This window comes from Anolis carolinensis, chromosome 3 (assembly GCF_035594765.1).
Source record: "Anolis carolinensis isolate JA03-04 chromosome 3, rAnoCar3.1.pri, whole genome shotgun sequence".
Taxonomy (NCBI): domain Eukaryota; kingdom Metazoa; phylum Chordata; class Lepidosauria; order Squamata; family Dactyloidae; genus Anolis; species Anolis carolinensis.
Window position 1 is genome coordinate 188,450,114 of NC_085843.1, and position 8,563 is coordinate 188,458,676.

At 37.7% G+C, this 8,563-nt stretch overlaps 1 protein-coding gene across 5 annotated transcripts in view; it reads right to left on the reverse strand.

The window, feature by feature from the left end:
• Nucleotides 1-7,456, reverse strand: part of c3h10orf71 (chromosome 3 C10orf71 homolog) — a 48,719-nt gene extending 41,263 nt beyond the window's left edge. For all 5 annotated transcript variants that reach the window (XR_010004539.1, XM_016996244.2, XM_016996245.2 and 2 more), the window contains exon 1: nucleotides 7,124-7,456. The gene's annotated coding sequence lies outside the window, so the exon portion shown is untranslated. The remainder of the gene's footprint in view (nucleotides 1-7,123) is intronic.
• Between the last annotated feature and the right edge of the window lie 1,107 nt (nucleotides 7,457-8,563).

Consider the following 8,563-nt stretch of genomic DNA (forward strand, 5'->3'; position numbering starts at 1 on the left):
TTTCAGCTGTAAACTATATTTGTTCAAGGGGATTAAAATATAGGTCATTTCAAGCATTTCTTGAAGAGGTTGGTGCCACCTGCAGGGATGTATTATATCACACAGAAATTCATTGGCTGAACCTTGGAAGAATATTGCAATGATTTGTTGCTCTCAAGGAAGAAATTGTCCAGTTCTTAGAGAATGACTTGGAAATATTCCCAGAGCTGCATAAGGAAGTTTGGAATAATAGCCTGTATTTTTCACAAGTCATTCAAAGCAATTGAATATACAGTTTTAAGGAAAAAGTTGACTAATTTTCAAATGTTTGCAGCAGTCAACGCTTTCAGAATGAAATGGAGGCTATTGAAAAGCCAACTGTCAAAACAAGAAATGTGCCATTGTATGATATATATTAAACATATTCTGTTTTATAAGCATGCTGAGTTAGGAGAAAAATATTGAAATGGCATTGAACTTGTGATCCAGAAATTTCACAAAAGACTGACACTGTCTAAAGATGACCACATAAAGTTTAAGCTGATCAAGGTCCCCATGCATTTATAGCTAGAGGTTTTTTTTTTAATCATGTCAGAAGTGACTTGAGAACATACTGCAAGTCGCTTCTGGTGTAAGAGAACTGGTCGTCTACAGAGACATTGCCCAGGGGATGCCCAGATATATTACCATCTTGCTAGGAGGCTTTTCTCATGTGTCCTCAAACTAGAGCTGACAGAAGGGAGCTCATCCTGTCTCACAGATTCGAACCCGCAACCTTCAGGTCAGCAACCCAGCCGTCAAGTCAGCAGTCCAGCCAGCACAAGGGTTTAATCCAGTGGTTCTCAACCTGGGGTCCCCAGATATTTTTGGCCTACAACTCACAGAAATCCCAGCCAGTTTACCATCTGTTAGGATTTTTGGGAGTTGAAGGCCAAAAACATCTAGGGACCCCAGGTTGAGAACCACTAGTTAACCCATTGCGCCACCGTGGCTCCTATAGCTAGGGGTTATTGAACTTCAATGCTCAACTCTTCATTGAAATGAACACTGAAAAACCAACCTGCAAGACTTCTACATGAGCTTGAAAAAGAGAAAGTTTAAAATCTCTTAGATGGTGCTTTACAAGTGTTCAGTGTATCCAGAAGTAGCTACATATGTGAACAAACCCTCTCCATCATTTACATAAATACATGTAACGATCAACTCTTACTGATGAACATTTGAAAGATATTTTGAAAACATCAATTTCAAACAAGATTCTGGAGTACAATCATATTTTTAATATTTATTGATCACATGGAAATTAAAATTATTTAGTAAGTGTAATTAATTGATATTAATTTAATTTCCCTTTTTTACAATATGATTTATTTGAAAAATAGTTTAATCATTAATTATACCTATAATTAAAATGATATATAATCTGTAATCCAAAAAAGATTAGCATATTTTAATTTTAGTTCCTGCCTACTACCAAATTGTCTTAGAGAACATACTTTAAAAGGTTTCTGGTAATCATGGGATATATCTGAAAGGATGCCATACTGAAGATGGCAGGAACCAAAATCAAAATATGCTCATCTTTTTTGGACTACGAATTTTATATCATTTTACATGATATAGCATTCTACTGAAGAGCTTGTTTGGGAAAGTCATTCTACAAGTGTATTCATACTATGAGAACGTATCAATAAAAGTAGGCTCAGAGACAACCTATTAGCTGTATACAATCTTCAGCTACCATTTATTCTTTTAAAAACAATTGTAGCATGATTGACTTTTCCTATAAGATCCTGTAACATTTCCATTCCCCACCTCTTTTAGGTAACTAATTATTCATAGAAACATTTATGATGATTTGGGAGGTTGTTTGTTTATATTACTCACATTTTTTCCTGCTTTCTGGATCATGTATGGTTAGATTGAGTCAAACTTTCTTTTAAATCTGCATGTTTCTGTACAAATGTATCAAAAGATACAGTAGAGTCTCACTTATCCAAGCCTTGCTTATCCAAGCTTCTGGATTATCCAAGCCATTTTTGTAGTCAATGTTTTCAATATATCGTGATATTTTGGTGCTAAATTCATAAATACAATAATTACAACATAACATTACTGCGTATTGAACTACTTTTTCTGTCAAATTTGTTGTATAACATGATGTTTTGGTGCTTAATTTGTAAAATCATAACCTAATTTGATGTTTAATAGGCTTTTCCTTAATCCCTCCTTATTATCCAAGATATTCACTTATCCAAGCTTCTGCTGGCCCGTTTAGGTTGGATAAGTGAGACTCTACTGTAGCTTAACAAGTTCAAGGTCTTTAACATTTTTACTAAGTGTTCATGAATTGAAATAATACTGTAAGCCAGTGTTTCTCAACCCGGGGGTTCTGCATATCAGGTACAGTAGAGTCTCACTTATCCAACATAAACGGGCCGGCAGAACGTTGGATAAGTGAATATGTTGGATAATAAGGAGGGATTAAGAAAAAGCCTATTAAACATCAAAATGGGTTATGATTTTACAAATTAAGCACCAAAACATCATGTTATACAACAAATTTGACAGAAAAAGTAGTTCATTACCCATTAATGCTATGTAGTAATTACTGTATTTACGAATTTAGCACCAAAATATCACAATGCATTGAAAACATTGACTACAAAAATGTGTTGGATAATCCAGAACGTTGGATAAGCGAGTGTTGGATAAGTGAGACTCTACTGTATTTACATTATGATTCATTACAATTATGAAGTAGCAATGAAAATAATTTTATGGTTGAGAGTCACCACAACATGAGGTCACGGCATTAGGAAGGTGGAGAAGCACTACTGTATGCCATTAAAAGGCAATGTTTTGCCACAAAATCTGGGGGGCATGATTATAGTTCAATGTGTTGTTTCTTCTCAACGTGAAGCGATTTTTCAAGAACCTTAACTGACTCAGTTGACTCCAAGCATGTTGAGCCAAGCCAAGAACTCAGATAGAGGCTCATTTTCTATACCCAACGCCAAGAAACTATTAGCAGTAGATATTGCAAACCCAGTGTTTCAGCTTGGAATCATCATAGCTTACGCACAGACAAACAACTCATCAATCGTCAGCTGTTTGGAGGCTTGTTATGTTTATATGTTTATATCCCTGGGCTTAAGTCTGTAGCCAAGGAGGCGGTGTAGGGGTTCGCCCCACCCCTGAAAATTTTCAGGTAAAAAAACAACACAGCCAGGCTGTGGTGCAGGCTGATTAGTAGCCAGCTGCAATAAATCACTGTGATTTAAATCATGAGTTCGAGGCCAGCCCGTGTCAGAGTGAGCACCCGACAATTAACATTTTTAAAAAAGCCTTGCTTGTTGTTGACCTAAGCAACCCGAAAGACAGTTGCATCTGTCAAGTAGGAAAATTTAGGGACCCCTTATGCGGGGAGGCTAATTTAACTGATTTACAACACCGGATGAGGAAGTACTCCATCAAAAAGGACTCGTTGTCACAGTGGATGATGAAGCAGCAGCTCCTCCTGTGGCTGGAATTGAGCATACCCTCACAAAGCCAGAAGCTGGGAAGTTAAATAGCCTCTGTCTGTCTGTGTGTTGTTTGTCTAATGGCATTGAATGTTTTCCATATATATGTGCATTGTGATCCGCCCTGAGTCCCCTTCGAGGTGAGAAGTGCGGAATATAAATACTGCAAATAAATAAATAAACAACAGGTTTAATCATGAATGTTAACTGGTTAGCCAAATCCCCATGCCAAGTATATGAGAGGCAAAATTTAGAGTCCCTCAAAAACTGCAAGCACTATCTCAATCAAATTTTTATTATTCACACTGTCATTACCTATCTTTCTAACAGTTTTCATTGCAATAGCAGCAATAGCTGACATAGCGGAATTGACTAAGTTGATCTACCCGCAGCCAGCAGGTAAAGCCTAAGGCACAGGGCAGAAAGGCAGGATTTGACCTGGATTGCATTTGGAAACTGAGGTGTCTCCCACTGGTTCACCTAATCCAAGCTCTGATAAAGAAACCGTGGAACAGGAGCAAAGAGGAGAAGCTGTGCCATTGCTAGACCTTGGACTTCATATGAACAAGACTGTTTCTGATGACCAAGTGAAAGCTCAGTTAGTGCAAAATTCATGGACACCATTGCCAGGATATGTATTTCCTGTGGATAAGAAGATGCACCTAAGTTTTCAACCCAAATGGTTCAGCAGATTTCCCTGGCTGGCCTACTCATTTCATCTACAAGGTGCACTCTGTAAGTACGGTGTGGTGTTTGGAGGAGAAGTTGGGGGTAAAGGTGGTCCTCAGCAGCTTGGTTCATTGGTTGCTAAACCATTTATGAGATAGACAAATGCAATAGAAGTCTTCAATAGACATGACAACAACTTGTGCTTGGCTGAAAACTTCTTGCTAATTCAGAATGGAAAATGCCTCAATGTAACCGTCATCATGATAAAGGAAATAAGAAGAAAGCAGAAAGAAACTAAGTCCCCTTCAGAGTGAGATATAAGTATGGGAAATAAATAATAAATAAACTTTGTGGCAATTGTGGAAACGATTGTCCTTTGTGGCCAACAAGAATTGGCTTTAAGAGGGAGCAATGATTCAGAACTTATTATCTGTGAAGAATCTTTGCACAATGATGGTAATTTCAGGGCCTTGTTGAGATCTCGTCCCAGATCAGGAGACACTGGCCTGAAAAGTCATTTTGGGGAGGGGGCGGGGAGGGGAGTTTCAACCCCTCCCAATTTGTTTCTGGCTACGAGCCTGCCTGGACTTATGATAAAAGCTTTTAATTCCACATTTAAAGATTATTACCAATTGTGACAGGGGAGAAAAGGCACATTCAAAACGGTGGCAGAGTGCGTTAAAGCCCTGAGCTGCAGATCAAAAGGTCCCAGGTTCAAACCCCGGGAGCGGCCTGAGCGGCTGCTGTTAGCTCCAGCTCCTGCCAACCTAGCAGTTCAAAAACATGCCAATATGAGTAGATCAATAGGTACCGCTTCAGCGGGAAGGTAACAGTGCTCCATGCAGTCATGCTGGCCACATGACCTTGGGGGTGTCTATGGAAAACGCCGGCTCTTTGGCTTAGAAATGGAGATGAGCACCAATCCCCAGAATCAGACATGACTGGACTTAACGTCAGGGGAAACCTTTACCTTTACCTTATTGTATTTCCAAGGGTTTGCAGTTTTTAAGCTTCTGTTTCCAGTTTAGGAGTTATTAGCAGAGTTATTGGTAATCAATCAAAAAAAAAACAGGTAACAGACAATGCATTGTTTTCAAACCATACAAGAAAATAAGAGGCAAATGCTGCACTACATTGAAGTGTAATAAATAGATAAAATAACAAACAATCAGGGCAGGAAGAGAAAAAATCCTCAATGATACCAGAAAACACCTATCATGCTGACAAAAAAGATACAGTAGAGTCTCACTTATCCAACACTCGCTTATCCAACATTCTGGATTATCCAACGCATTTTTGGAGTCAATGTTTTCAATATATCGTGATATTTTGGTGCTAAATTCATAAATACAGTAATTACTACATAGCATTACTGCGTATAGAACTACTTTTTCTGCCAAATTTGTTGTCTAACATGATGTTTTGGTGCTTCATTTGTAAAATCATAACCTAATTTGATGTTTAATAGGCTTTTCCTTAATGCCTCCTTATTATCCAACATATTCGCTTATCCAACATTCTGCCAGCCCGTTTATGTTGGATAAGTGAGACTCGACTGTAATGAAATAACTAAGAGCTGGAAGATGAGAGGTATAATGTGACAGTTAGGTTGTATGCTTTCGGGAGTTAATTATTTCTTTCTCAATCATTGCCCTTACATTCAAACTTTTGTCCCTTTCAGTAAGGCATTAATTGTTCAAGAGTGGCATGCTTACATTTATGCCAACTATGAGCAGTAGTAGAGTTATATCAATCTTGCAGATATTATATGTGAGAAAGAAGAGTTTCTGCTGTACTGTTGTTGATCGCTTTGATCAGTAGTACTTCTATATCTTAGTTGACTGAGTTCCACACTGGATCAGACGCCACCAGTTTTCCCCCATAGACCTATCAGGTTTCCTATCTATCTGATCACTCCCCTTTCTACAGCATCAAACTGTAAATACTATTCTTCTACAGTCTCTGAGTTTTTAGATAGCATAGACTACTTTAAGTTTTGGAAAGAGACTGAACATAATTTCTTAAATTCTCTTGAATATCATGAAGTAACTGATCAGAATGCTTAGGATACTTTTGTGCAGTAGCCCTTAGCAATGTTACTGGATACAGAGCCAGCATGATTTAATGGCTTGAGCATCAGACTACTACTCTGGGGACCGGGGTTCAAATCCCTGCTTATCCATGGTAATGTCCTTGAGCAAGTCATACTCTTTCAACCTCAGAGTAAGCCAGCAGCAAATTGTCCCCTACACCCTTAAAAAAAACCCACCATGATAGGGTTGCCATAAATTGGAAATGTATTGAAGACACACACAACTTTTTTTTTATCTTTGCATTTATGCCTTGCTAGCCAAGCAGAGAAGCAAAATATTTATCCTGCATGCATAAAAAATATTGATTTCATTTTGATAAATATTATTAGTACAGAACCTTAAAAAGAATAAGGTTTTCTAAATTTAGCTGAAAATGGTCATGAATCTGCATAGGACAACTGGTAATAACAAAACAGTTTTATATGTGGGAATTGGGAAATCAAACTAACTAATATTAGAGACAAATGTTTTTGTCCAGACAAATGTTTTTGAAAAATTCCATGTCAAACAAAGCAATCCCACCTTCCTTTTTCAAATGTGTCCTATGAAGGAAGTATTTGAACTAGATAATAAAACAGAATGACAAACGTTGCTATCAAAGACTATAATTGCTGTTCACATTTTAACACTGATATTGAATAACTTTGGCCTGGGTATGTTTATTAAGAAAAGTCCCACATAGCTCAGTAATACTCCTAAGTATGAAACTTTTAATAATTAATACAACTGTAATATTTATTTATGCTTGTAATGTTTGTATAGCATTTTAATATTATATTTTCAGCACATACACACAGAAAGAGTATCTATTTAAAATTATACATTTTATGCCAACATAGGAAAGAAAACATTTCTTACCTTTTATATCATATTTTGTATGGATGGAGGGCCACAATGCTGTCTCAGATGAACAAAGTTACAGAACATTACATTTAGTACTAGACTGCTTACGACTAACCCCGTGTCATATCCTCAATGGATTTTTTTTTCTTAATGGAAATGAGAACAATGACTTTGGAAGTTGAAGTCTTTGCTCCCAAATGCTGCCAAAATAGGTGAAATGCAGACAGAAATCCAAAGACAGTAAAACAAACAGATATATCTTAGGTAAGGATGAACCAAGTGTATAACATGGTGGAGAAGAGGCAAACATACGTATTGGAATAACCATGCAGTGTCAAGTAACAGATAGGCACTCATAGGCTATTTTTACCCACTGCTTTGCCTCTGGCAATGCTTCAAATATGACTGAGTGACAGAAGGTAATCTGTGATTGGCCAGCCCCCAAGAGTGATTCAAACTCTAAACTACTACATTTTCATGCCATCCGATGGTGGGTGAAAAGGTTTTGTGTGAAAGTCATCATTAAAAATAATAATCCAAAAATGTGCCCATGTGTTTTACACGTGATTGTCTTACTGGTATTATTTCAGGAATAGCATATTTCATCATCAGGGCTGAACAGATGCATTGCATGCTGCATTCTTTGAGGCAGAGCTTGCCTGGCTTCAGAAGCCAACAGAGAGAACAGAACATCAAAAAGGCACTTCAGAACTGAGTTTTAGTTTGCACGGTGCAACGGAGTATTAGATAGGGAGTGGGACTGTAAACTATTTAACCAGTTAAGTTTGACTGTGCATGCTTTTTTGTTAATGATTTTGATGCATTTTTATAAAATAACAAACATTAAAGCAAATGTACAGAGCAAAGCAATAATGAATATGTTTATTTATTAGTACATGCCTTAATCCAGGCTGCAGAAATACAAATAAGCAATCATTTAGGGCCCTGCTTCTATTACATTCTGCTTGTAACCATATCTCTACTTTCTAGTTAAGTTTGACATAACTCTTTTCTAGTATGGTTCTGAGTGACGCACAGGAAGATCCCTTTAGTCTTTAACGCTGTGTAGAAAAGGGAAAGTCAGCAGATGTTGTTTGTTTGTTTCACAGACATCACGTGTACACGAGCTCTCTTTTTCCTGGCAGCCTTAGCCTCTAATTACTGCTGTTTTTCTGTAGCATCATAATATGACGGAAATAAATGCAAATGTTGCAACCACTGCTGTTAATTATTTCAATGCTTTGAACAGTAAAACATGTTTATCCAGATGTTTCTTGGTAGATCTAGCCATTCAGTTATGTCCTCTCCCCTCCCTCCTTAATACCCACTCACACCCCCCAAGGACATCATCACATCTACTTTTTGCAGTATCCTAGGACGCTGCCAGCACACTGCCGAAGCCCATTACATGGCGCAGGGCTACTTCTGGTGGGGCTCCATCCTGGACGTGTCCTA